Below are 13,584 nucleotides of genomic sequence, written 5' to 3' on the forward strand. Positions count from 1 at the left end.
CCATCATGAATCGACGAGACTACGAGCGGCTATTCTCACACATACCCTTGAGAGAGACATCCATTGTCTTGAGGACGTATACGGGGCAAAAAGTATACCCCAGAGGAAAAATAAGGGTGCCTGTCGAATACAACAGCAAGAAAATACGGAAATTGTATCTCTACATTCTGCAAGATGGTGGACCACCGTTATTGGGACGTGAATGGATCAGAAAGATAAGTTTAGACTGGCACTCCATTCAGGCACTGACGGTGGCTGGTAAAAAGGATGACGACGTCACTCCTGGACGATTGTCAACAATCTTAGCTGACGCCAAAGAGGTATTTCAACAAGAGCTGGGCACTCTTAAAGGCGTAACCGCCTCGATAAAAATAGAGAATGCAATTCCCAAGTTTTTCAAAGCAAGACCGGTACCATATGCAATTTGCCCAGCCGTCGAGGCAGAGCTGGAGAATCTGGAGAATGCAGGCGTGTTATCTAAGGTAGACTGGAGCGAGTGGGCGACACCCATCGTTCCTGTCATGAAGAAAACGTTAAACAATAAGTCTGAGGAGCCAAGGAAGGTTCGCATCTGTGGGGACTTCAAGGTGACAGTGAACCCAGTCCTTCACACAGTACAATATCCTCTTCCAAGGATAGAAGATATCTTCGCCTCACTATCTGGAGGGAAACGTTTTACAAAAATTGACCTAGCACAAGCATATTTGCAGATGGAGGTTGAAGAATCCTCTAGGAAGTATCTCACGATAAACACTCACAAAGGTCTTTACCAGTATAATCGACTGGTATTCGGAGTAGCATCAGCTCCGGCGATATGGCAAAGAGCGATGGAACAAGTCCTGCAAGGGATTCCGGGGACTCAGTGTTACTTGGACGACATCCTAGTGACAGGTGAAGATGACAGTGAACACCTTGCCAACCTAGAGCAGGTGCTCACTAGACTACGTGAACATGGGCTACGAGCCAATCGCCCCAAGTGCGAGTTTTTTAAGAAACGGATATCGTATTGTGGCCACGTGATTGATGAAGAGGGGTTGCATAAGTCACCTGACAAAATTGAAGTGGTAGTTATGGCTCCAGCGCCTGAAAATGTGTCGCAACTGAGGTCATTCCTCGGATTGGTGAATTACTACCATAAGTTTTTGCCGAATTTGTCCACAATCCTGCATCCACTGAACGCCCTACTATGAACGGGAGTAGCATGGAAATGGAGCGATGAATGTAAGCGGGCCTTTCAGAAGAGTAAGGACCTAACCACTTCAAGAGAAGTATTGGCTCACTACAACCCATCACTACCGATAAGACTGGCGTGTGATGCGTCTCCCTACGGCATTGGGGCGGTACTGTCACATAAATTCCTTGATGGTTCAGAGAGGCCGATAGCTTTTGCGTCACGCTCGTTAACTTCAGCCGAGCGTAACTACGCCCAGATTGACAGAGAGGCCCTCAGCCTGGTGTGGGGGGTGAAGAAGTTCAATCACTACCTGCACGGTCAGAAATTTACTCTACTACAATACAATACAATACAAATCGCTTTATTGGCATGATAAGGTACATCTTATGTTGCCAAAGCATCAAAATACATTTATGGTTGAACACATAAACGCGGTTCCATTCATACAGTGTATAAACAGGTATATCCCTGAGTTTATAAATATACATTCGCCTTGTTTATATATACTCTTGTCTTAGTTTACTGGTTGTCCCTCTGTTCATGGCAAGCTGTAACATAGTGTGCCGCCAGTGTTACACAGCTTCTCTCCTCCCCCAGTAGGAATGGGAGTTTTTGGTTGTCAGTCAGATTTCTGAATTCAGGGCATATTTGTGAGAATTTTTGGTAGAAATTCTCTCTGATGCCCTGATATTTTCCACAGGCTGTGAGGAAGTGCATCTCTGTCTCAACTACTCCCTGACTGCAGTGAGAGCATATCCTGTCTTCTCTTGGCAGCCTGGTCTGCCTGTGTCTGCCTTTTTCGATCGCTAGGCTATGTTCGCTAAGTCTGTACCTTGTCAAGGTTCTTCTCAGTTTGTTATCCTTTACCATGGTCAGGTAATCAGCTATGTTGTATTGTCTGTTTAGGGCCAAGTAGCAATTGAGTTTGCTTTGGGTTTTTGTTGTTTCTGCCCAATATGACAGATATTTTTCCTTTTGCTTAGCGACGATTGTGTTGGGTCGAATTCTTTGTGTTACCCTGTCACTGTCCTGGGACTGGTTATTGTTAGTATTGTTATTAGTTACTTTATTGAGTCCCAGGACTAGTTGACTGAGGGTATTCTTCTTTATGGTCAGCTCTTGGCATTTCAGGGCGTCGTAGTGATAGCATTGGGGGTTGCTCATTTGTAGGTGATTCCAAAATTTGGTGGCTCTTTTTTGGATAGTGATTATTAATGGGTATTGGCCTAGTTCCGCCCTGCATGCGTTGTTTACTGTTTTCCTTTGAGTCCGGAGGATACTTTTACAGAATTCCGCATGTAGGATCTCAATTGGGTGTTTGTCCCATTTTGCAAAATCTTGTTGTGTTAGTGGTCCCCAGACCTCACTGCCATAGAGTGCAATTGGTTCAATTACTGATTTGAAAATTTTGAGCCAAATGCTAATTGGGATTTCTATTTGGATTGATTTTTTGATGGCATAGAAAGCCCTTCTTGCTTTCTCTTTCAGTTCATTCACAGCCAGTTTGAAGTTTCCCGTAGAACTGATTTTTAAGCCCAAGTATGTGTAGTGAGTGGTTTGTTCAATTTTGGTTGTTCCTACTGTGAAATTTATTGTGGGTCCATGTTGTTTGGATCTTTGCTGGAACACAAGGGCCTAGAAATTCAGTGCCCTTAGCACCGATTTTGCGGCGCTAGAGGGCCTAGCGCTGCAATTGGCGCCGGTTCCTAAATTGCCTGGGGCCCTTCCGCGGCGGTAGACCGGTAGCGCTGCGCCGGCACCGATGACGTCATCGGTGTGCGCAGCGTCCCGGTTGCCGTGGTAACCCGGCCCCAAGCCGAAATTCAGTTGCGGCCGCCTCGCCAGTGGCAGCCGCAACTAAGACTCCGGCAAACGAGTGCTGCTGGAGTCTGCGCCGGCGCTTTAAGGAGGCGCGGCGGCCGGCCGCTTTCCCGCCGGCCGCCTGCCCGCAGCTCCCTCCCCGGACTTCTCCCCCCCCCCCCCCCAGAACAGATGCAAGCCCGGCACTTGTCCGAGGTGCCGGGCTCATTTTTGAGGAGATTTGCGCGGGCCGTGGCCAGGTGCAGGCAGCTCCTCCTTAACGGAAGGAGGAGGCCTGCACTTCCCGAGCCTGCCGCACCGCAGCGGGCGCCGCAGCGCCGGAATAGCGCCGCAATGCGGCGCATTGCGCAAGTTTTCAGGCGCTAAAACCCTTCAGTAGCGCCGGCAGCCGTTTGGGCGCGGCGCTACTGAATTTTTGGCGCGCGCAAAGGGACTTAGCGCCGGTGCTAACTTCCGGCGCTAAAGCCCTGGCGCAGTGCAAACTCAATTTCTAGGCCAAGGACTTTGGTTTTTTGGGGATTTATTGTCAGGGCCCAAGTCTGGCAGTATGACTCCAGCAGGTCCAGGTTCTGCTGTAGACCCTCCTTAGTTGGTGACAGCAGAACCAGGTCGTCGGCATAGAGGAGGAATTTAACCTTGGATTCATATAGGGTGAGGCCGGGTGCTGTAGATTGTTCAAGTAGTTTTGCCAATCCATTAATGTAAATATTAAAGAGTGTCGGTGAGATTGGCGAGCCCTGCGTCACCCCCCGCCCCTGTGGGAAGTATTTTGTTTGTTTGTCTCCAATTTTAACTGCACATTTATTGTTTGTATACATTGATTTAATTACATCATATGTTTTCCCTCCTACCCCGCTTTCGATAAGTTTCAGGAATAAACCGTCATGCCAGATGGAGTCGAAAGCCTTCTGGAAATCTACAAAGCATGCGTAGATTTTGCTTTTGTTATGGTGAACGTGTTTGTCAATTAGGGTCTGTAGGGTGAAGATATGATCGGATGTTCTATAGTTTGGCAGGAATCCAATTTGGCTTTTACTCAAGACATTGTGCTCTTCAAGGAAGTTTATAAGTCTTTTGTTTATGATGCTACAGAATACCTTCCCCAGGTTACTGTTTACACAGATGCCTCGATAGTTGTTTGGGTCGATTTTGTCCCCACTTTTGTATATGGGTGTTATGAGTCCTTTGTTCCAGATGTCAGGGAAATAACCGACACTCAGAACCAAGTTGAAGAGTTTTAGGATAGCCAGTTTCAGTTTGTCGTCTGCGTGTTTAATCATCTCGTTTAGTATGCCGTCTGTCCCGCAAGCTTTTCCTGGTCGCAGGTCCTTGAGTTTTTCAAGAAGTTCTTTTTCTGTTATTATGGCGTCTAGCGGGTTTTGGTTATCTTTTATGGCCATTTCAAGCTTTTCCAGTTTTTTGCGTATTTGGTGTTGCTCTGGTCTTAGTGTGTTTTTCTGGTATAATTTTTCAAAGTGTCATGTTGTTTTTTGTGTAGTGTTTTCAAGTTGTCCCAGAAACAATTCGACTCAATGGATTCCTCCATGGAGCTGAGTGTATTCTTAATAAATTGCTCTTTTTTGGTCCTGAGTGTGTTTCTGTATTGTGTTAGCGTCTGACAATAAGTAAGGCGTAATTCCTCGTTTTCTGGATGTCTGTGTTTTTGGTTTGATAGTTTCCTAAGTTTTTTCCTCATGTTATGGCAATCATGGTCAAACCATTTTTCATAGTTTTTTGTTTTGGGTTTGTTCTTGCGAGCTTTCAAGTTTGCATTTGTTGCCAAATTATCAAAAATATTGTTTAGTTTACGCCTTCTTTATTGTGAGTGTATATGTTATCCAGAAAGGTGTCTAAGAGAGCTTGAGTTGATGCATTGCTAATTGTTTTCTGGTATTTTTCCGTGTCATTTTTGGCCCATCTGTACAATTTTTTGGTGTTGTACAGTTTACTGGGTTGTGTTTCTATGTTGTTTGTTTCTGTCTTTTTGAGAAACATAGTAATTTGGCTGTGATCTGACAGTGTTGTTTGTGGTTTGACTGTGAATGCTCTGAAAGAGGATGGGTCCAAGTCTGTAATCATATAGTCTACTGTGCTGCAGCCAAGAGGTGAGCAGTAGGTCGATCTTCCTAGGAGGTCTCCTATGAACCTACCATTGACAATGTATAGACCCAGGTTTCGACAGAGCTGTAGTAGCTGTTTACCGTTGGTATTTGACTGCTTGTCGCAGTTATGCCTGTATGGAAGGGAAGGGATGTCAAAGTGGTTATTCCCGAATACGTAATTGTTTCCCTGATTATTGGTGAAGTCTGGTTCTTCGCCCGTTCTTGAATTGAGGTCCCCACAGATCAACACGTTCCCCTGGGCCTGGTATTGGATAATTTCCCCCTCCATGTTGGAGAAGGTGTCCTCTTTGTAGTACGGGGAATCGATTGGAGGGATCTAACTGATCATCAACCTCTCGTCTCCATTTTCAACCCTCAGAAGGGCGTACAGATAATGACGGCACAACGGCTACAGAGGTGGTCCCGTTTCCTAGGGGCACACCAATATGACATCGAGTACAAAGGAACTAAACAGCATGGGAATGCTGATGGATTGTCGCGCCTACCGTTGCCGACGGTGGAAGAAGAACTGGCAGTGGATCCAGTGGAGTTATTCCACTCGACTATAGTCAAATGTCTCCCTGTGACGAATGCAAACATAGAAAAGGAAACACAAAATGACCCAACACTCTCCTGGGTCTATGATTTAACGCTGATGGCCAGCACATGGCGAACCACTGCTGCCAGCATTCTCGCCGAGAAGAGAACAGCTGTCAGTGTGCAGAGGAACCTTGATGTGTGGATCCAGAGTAGTAATTCCACCCAAATTGAAGGATAGAGTGCTCAATGAGCTTCATGAGGGTCATCTGGGAGGGGTAAAAATGAAGAACTTAGCCAGAGCGTTTCTGTGGTGGCCGGGAATCGATAGAGAAATCGAAGAGATGACCAAGAGCTGTACAGGATGCCAGAAGGTCCAAAACGCCCCACCACAAGCCCCTCTACATCCATGGGAGTGGCCCTCATCTCCATGGCAAAGGGTGCACATTGATTTTGCTGGTCCCTTTATGGACTCGATGTTTTTAATTGCGGTGGATGCACATTCAAAGTGGCCAGAGGTAATAAAAATGTCCTCAACCACCACAGAAAAAACTATCACAGTCTTATGAACCATATTCACCAGGAATGGGCTGCCTGAACAGATTTGCTCTGACAATGGACCACAGTTTGTGTCTGAAGAGTTCCGGAGGTTCTTAAAGAACAATGGTGTTAAGCATTACACATCCGCCCCATATCATCCCGCCACTAATGGATTGGCCGAGAGGTTTGTTCAAACATTCAAGAAGGCTATCAAGGCAATGTGTAATGAAGATATACCCCTACAACACAAGGTGGATAACTTCTTGCTTGCCTACCGGAATGCGACACATGCGGTTACCAACCAAACTCCAGCCATGATGTTCTTCAATCGAAGACTACGATGCCGCTTGGATTTGGTTAAACAAAACGTCAGAAGAGATGTGGAGAACAGACAGTTTCAGAATATGAATGAAAGGCCGACCAGGAGTTTTAAGATAGGTCAACCAGTTTTGGCCCGGGACTACTGCACAGAGAAATGGCAGCCAGGAACGATCTGTACACGGCAAGGACCTCTAATGTATACCGTGGACGTTGGAGAGAGCATTGTAAGATGCCATGCTGACCAGATTCTAGAGTCACTGGAAAACGTCAACTCCACACCATGATCTGATACACCTGGCGATGAAACCGAAGTACCAATTGCATCTACTGCAGAATCAGTGATATTGGAAGCAGACGAACCAAACAACGACATTGATCCCGACTCAACCTTGCCAGAAGAACCTGATGCCCCAAAGAGGCGTTATCCAGACAGAATCAGGAGGCCTCCTCAAAGACTGAACTTATAATTGCTTAACTTCAACCAATGTATCTAGCAACCGTAATTGTAATTAGTTATTATTTAGTTGTTAAATGAATGTTATGTACTGTTTATCTAAAAGGGGAGGAATTGTTGTGTATGTCCCTTTAAGGGAATAACTGGTCTCAGACTGCAGTACCGGCAGTGACCACCCCTGTATAAAAGGCCCTAGCAGGCTTCTGTAGTTTCAGTTTCCATGTTGTCTCCATTCAGTAAAGACTTGTTATAATCAACTCCTGCAGTCCGTGTCTCAATTATACACGGACATATTAAGATTCCCCCGAATGTGGGGTTCTGACACACAAAAAAATGTGTCAGCCAGCTCCATGCAATTTTCCCTCAAGTGGCCAATTAATTTCCAGCATGTGGGCAGCCTTGCTAATTGTCCATTTCTAGTCAGAAAGCCCCACAGTATGATGTCATCATTCATGGTGCTTTCAAGGTCCATAGCAAGCACTGCATCCTCTGAAGGCTTCCAAACGAACCATACAGGATGGCAGAGGAGCCTGCAGCAGCTATGGCCAGTGCCAGACCCCGAGCTGCCTCCAAATTCGATGAAACTTCACTGCAGGCATTATTGGATGGGGTTAGGGCCCACAGGGAGGTCCTCTTCCCTAGGTCAGGCAGGAAGAGGCCTCCCACTGAGACCAAGGCTGCATGGATGCAGGTGTCAGCAGATGTCAGCTCGAATGTGCATGTAACCTTGGCATCACATCTCTAACTCCTTCCTCTACTCTCCCACAGGACCATCTAGAGCCACCGTCCCCACTGCGGAGGAGGAAGAGGCTGTGCAGCCAGACTCCTCAGGGGAAGCTCCAACCTCTGAGGGCGCAGCATCAGCAGAAGTAAGCGCACCCAGCACCAACGCAGACACTCACACCTCGGGGGGACCTTCGGGACATAGAGTAGTGTTGTCACCTGGTGCTTCACAGCTCACAAGTGAGCCTCAGCAGATTCTGGAGACAGGGACAGCAGTGGAGAGTCCTTGTCGGAGGGCGCAGGACTCTGCCAGCTCAGCTTAGCTGCGCTGCATGTCGACCCTTTGCCTCTGGGTCTATCCGCAAGAGAAGAGGTGATGGATCTCCATGCACAGATGCAGGAGTCTCTGGCAGGTTTTGTCTCCAGGGTCGCTGCGAGTGTGCAGCGAATGGAGGGGTCCATAGCGACCATGAGCAGAGCCTTTGTGGAGTCATTGGCGCATGAACGCATCACCATGGAAAGGTTGGCAACCTCCATGGAGTAGATAACTCACCAGGGTATGGAAAACATGGTGAGTGCTCATAAGAGAATGACATCTCTTGAGCAGTGTTGGCCATCTATTGAACAGAGAAACCAGACCTTCATGGAAGTCCTTCTGAGTAGGACTGCCAGTGCAGAAACGGGTCCTCATGGCCCCCTAAAGCGCAGCAAGGTGCTCTCAAGCCACTTCCAAGCGCTAGCCCCTTCTGGCCTGTGCAGCTTCAGGTGAGTGAGCAGCAGCCTGGTGCTCCTGGTGCTCATCCTGCTGTTCCTGGTTCTGCTGCTGCCGCCTCTGCTGCTGGAGATCCTCTAATGGCAAGAAGGGAAGGAAAAAAAGGCGTCCCATGCTTCTCGTAGATGCCTCCGCTGAGGAAGCGCTGAGTGAGGGCGGTGAGAGGGCCTTCCCAGGAGATCGCATTGGAGAAGTGTGTGAGGCTCCAACCTTCCACAGCTGTGCCTAAGCCTTGAAGAAGTAGCCCCAAGCCTGCAGCAACAAGGTCCTTCACCAAACAAATGCTGTCCCTTTAAATCGCAGCTTTCCCAAATGACCTGCAGCTGACAGCAAGCAAGCCGGCAAGCTTCACGCCAGGTTTCATCAGCGGGGTTCCCCGCAGGCGTGTTTAGCATGGGGAACCCCACAAAATCGCAACGGCCCCTGAAAACCGGCTTAAACATGGAAGTAAGTGGTAATTAGTTTCCGACGGCCAGTCCCGCCAGCGGCGGGCAGGACTGAATCGGGTTGCGGAGAAACGGCGATCCGAAAGTCAGACGGAGCGGGGAATCAGGCAGTGGGGGGTCGCAACCTGCTTTTTCGGCGATTTTCGGCCCCCGGCCACATGAAAAGCCGCCCGACGGCTGCCAGAAAATCGGGGCCTTTGTTTCTGTCTTCATGGAGGAATACACAAAAAACCTTCCAGAAATACGAGAAAACCAAGGGTGTGGCAAGAATGAGGAATGTAAAGAAATTATTATTAGCAAACAAAACAGTACTAGCAAAATTAATGGGACTAAAAGTTGATAAATCCCAAGGACTGGATGACCCACATCCTAGGGTTTTGAAAGAGTGGCTATTGGGATAGTGGATGCATTGGTTGTCATCTTCCAAAATTTTATAGATTCTGGAACGGTTCCTGCAGATTGGAGGATAGCAAATGTAACCCCGCTATTTAAGAAAGGAGGGAGAGAGAAAACGGGGAACTACAGACCTGTTAGCCTCACATCAGTAGTTGGGAAACTGCTGGAATCTATTATAAAGGATGCAATAACTGGGCACTTAGTAATAATAGTTAGATTGGGCAGAGTCAACATGGATTTATGAAAGGGAAATCCTGTTTGACAAACCTATTGGAGTTCTTTGAGGATGTAACTAGTGGAGTAGACAAAGGGGAACCGGTAGATGTGGTGTATCTGGATTTTCAGAAGGCCTTTGATAAGGTCCCACACAAGAGGTTGGTGAACAAAATTAGGGCACATGGAATTGGGGGTAATATACTAGCATGGATTGAGAATTGGTTAACAGACAGAAAACAAAGAGTAGGGATAAACGGGTCTTTTTCAGGATGGCAGGCTGTGACTAGTGGGGTACCGCAAGGATCAGTGCTTGGGCCCCAGCTATTCACAATCTATATCAATGATTTGGATAAGGGGACTGAATGTAACATTTCCAAGTTTGCTGATGATATGATGCTAGGTGGCAGTGTCAGTTGTGAAGAGGATGTGAAGAGGTTTCAAGGGGATCTCGACAGGCTCAGTGAGTGGGCGAGAACATGGCAGATGGAATATAATGTGGATAAATGAGAAGTTATCCACTTTGGTAGAAAAAACAGAAAGGCAGAGTATTTCCTAAATGGTGAATGATTGGGGAATGCAGATGCTCAAAGGGACCTGGGTGTCCTTGTACATGAGTCACTGAAAGTGAATGTGCAGGTGCAGCAAGCCATTAGGAAGGCAAATGGTATGCTGGCCTTCTTTACAAGAGGATTGAAGTACAGGAGTAAAGAAGTCTGACTCCAATTATATAGGGCCTTGGTGAGACCACACCTGGAGTACTGTGTACATTTTGGTCTCCTTACCTAAGGAAGGATATACTTGCCATAGAGGGAGTGCAACAAAGGTTCACAAGATTGATTCCTGGGATAGCGGGACTGTCGTATGAGAAGAGATTGAGTAAATTAGGCCTGTATTCTCTTGAATTCAGAAGAATGAGAGGGGATCTCATTGAAGCATACAACATTATTACAGGGCTTGATAGGGTGGATGCTGGGAGAATGTTTCCCTTGGCTGGGGAGTCTAGAACCAGGGGGCACAGCCTCAAGATAAAGGGTAGGCCATTCAGGACTGGGATGAGAAGAAATTTCTTCACACAGAGGGTGGTGAATCTTTGGAATTCTCTACCCCAGAGGGCTGTGGAGGCTCAGTCATTGGGTATATTCAAAACAGAAGTCGATAGATTTCTGACTAGTAAGGGCATCAAGGGATATGGCGAGAGGGCCAGTGAATGGAGTTGAGGCAGAAGATCAGCAATGATCTCATTGAATGGCGGAGCAGGTTCGAAGGGCCGAATGGCCTACTCCTGCTCCTATTTCTTATGTTCTTATGATTAATCACCAAGCTAAACCACTGACAACATTTGTGCAGAAGTGAAAATACCACGTGAAGCAACTTTAATGTACAACTTCCCATTGATCATGTCAGTGCACATACGGTGCCAGATGAGGAATCACCCGCTATTTTTCTTGCTGTTCTGACCTATTCATACTTTATTACAAAACCTCAAGGGGGAGAAATTGGGTGAGTAGCGCCATCTGTTAGCGCCTAAAGAGGCAGTCAGTGGCTGTAGCACCACTGGCTGCGCCTCCCGCGATATTCAGCAGGGGCGCTAATGGTGGCATTAGCCTTTTCCGCTGCGCCGCCACCGATGACGTCATTGGTGTGCGCAGCACCCCATTCACGCCCCGATCGCGATATTTGGTAGTGAACGCCGCTGTAGCGCCGTTCACTACCCGCGCCCGGTTCACGGGGCCTTGCTGCGCCGGCAGAGGGGCAAGTTAAGGTGGAGGTGCGGGGCGGCCGCTTTTTTGGCGGCCGCCTGCCAGCACCTCCGTCCCCGGCCTCCTGGTCCCCCCCCCGCGGCATTGCCGGCTGTTTCCCGAGAGCCCGGCACTTCTCCTTGGTGCCGGGCTCTTTTGCCGGCACTCGCGATCGGGGCTCGCGCTGCTGCAGGCCCCTCCCCCTTAACAGTGGGAGGAAGACCTGCAGTACCGCAGCGTGCCGTGCCGCAGCGTGTGGCGCTGCGGCACGTAGCGCTGCGAAATTCACTTTCAGCGCCCTAAGAGGGACGCGGAGCGCCTCGAGCTGCGCCCCGTCTCCCTCTAGGGGCACTTCAACTGAATTTGCGGCGATCACTAATGCGGCGATCGCGGCGCAAATTCCAGCGCCCAGGCGAACTTTGCGCCGCTTGGGCGCCTCAGGCCAATTTCTAGGCAATTCTCTAAAGTAGCTGAATTGCCACAATTATTTTTCTAAAGAGAATTGCATTTCTGTCTTACTGGTTAGAAAGGAAAACTGTATAGTAAAAATAGACTACTTTTTTTTGCTGATGGTGGGAGTGGTGCAGTGGAAGGAAAAAGAATGTCCTTGAGTAATCTATGTGATCAGCCTAGATTCAATCTATTCTTTTTGAACCTCAGCCACTATCCAATAGCACACAGCAATGCCATGAAGCTTGTAACACAGTACTGAGATGTGACATACCTTTTGGAATCATATCACAGCTTCACTTGCAAGGAAATTGGAAGAATCCCAAAGATCTTCTCAATCCCACATCAAATCAAATAGTCTGATGTGGAAAATTCCTTCATTGGTAGTGAGGACCTCTGATTCTCACACTCATGCTGTTTGTTACTAAGCCTTTTGCTCTTGTGCAATGTAGGAAACTGAGCACAACAGAAGAAAAAGAACACAAATGCAATTTGCATCCCATAATTTTCTCTGGAGCAAACTGAAAGCATCCAATTGCAAAGAACAAATTGCATCCTTACATGTCATTTTCTGGATTCCTAAGCAATTTGAATAATATTTTGCCTTTATTGGAGTCAGGATTTTAAAAAATGTAAATAAACTTCTATACTGATCATCCAGAGCAATTAGGTCATTTATCAGGATTTTCAACTGTAACCGCTGTCATCTGAAAATGCACACAGATGAAAAGGTTTAGCAGTTCATGGATTGGGTTGATCAAGGAGCGAGCATAAATTCACCCCGCAGTAACCCAAATAGGGCAGGATGAGTAACTTACCACCAGCCAACCCCAAGGACACTTATCCCACTGGTCATTGAAGACTGATAATCAATAAATCTGCAAAATTATCAAACACATGAGATTGTTAAAACTCCAAGCACTTTTATCCTTGCAGAGTAAAACGTTTTCCTTTAAGTACAAAGTTATAACTGTTGGGCATCATGGGAGAGTTGTATGTTGGACATCTTGGGGAGTTAAGGGTAAATAATCAAATGCCTTTGTATCTTGGAGCAACAGACTTTCCAAGATAAACAGGATGGCTTTGAAGTGTCTTGAGAAGAAAGCATGACTTATCTTCTGGTTTTGAGTATTATATGTCTGAGTATTATATACGAGAAATGTTTGTGCAAGGAAATAAGTGATAGGAATGACATCAACCATGAGTGATTAAGGTATAACTTTAGTGGTTAGTGTAATAAACATAGGTTGAGGGATCCATTAACTATAGTATAGAAAGATAACCATTAATAAACCTACTCCTCAAAGGATTTGGGAAAACATAGGTCAGGAAGACTTGTTTGAGAAAAGTATCTTTGAAGTAAACAACTATGACTGTTTATTTAAGTAGCCTGCTTTCAAAGGATTCATGAGGTTTTATCTGTGACATGTACCTTTGATGTAGGCAAAATAAGGTGTATAAAGGAGCATGGTTTTCAACAGTTCTTTGGAGGGCTCGAAAGTTAGAAGCAAAAATTGAAAGCCACTCTTGGTATACGGTTAGGCCGATCACCTGTGCTGTATATGAATAAAGTATGTTCTGTACACTCCACCATCAAGTGTCTCATACTTACTCGAAGTGTGTCACTGTGAACCATAGAAGGAGGTTAACTAACAGTTGATCTTTAACAACAACCTCCACAACTCTTTGGATAATAGCCAGACTACAAAAATCCAGTTACATTTGCTCATGCCGACGAGATATTCGAGAGAGAAAGAGTAGAACCCTGGTTGACCAATGCAGCCAAAACCTGATTTCCTCAATTGAGTCTCAAGTTTTCATCAAGTGGCTACAGTGTCAGCAGGAGTCTGAAAAGGGTCACAGAATGTGAACAGAGTAGTTTTCTTCACTGTC

This window comes from Somniosus microcephalus, chromosome 9, assembly GCF_052327205.1.
Source record: "Somniosus microcephalus isolate GS21.2 chromosome 9, FLI_Smic_1.0, whole genome shotgun sequence".
Classification (NCBI taxonomy): Eukaryota; Metazoa; Chordata; class Chondrichthyes; order Squaliformes; family Somniosidae; genus Somniosus; species Somniosus microcephalus.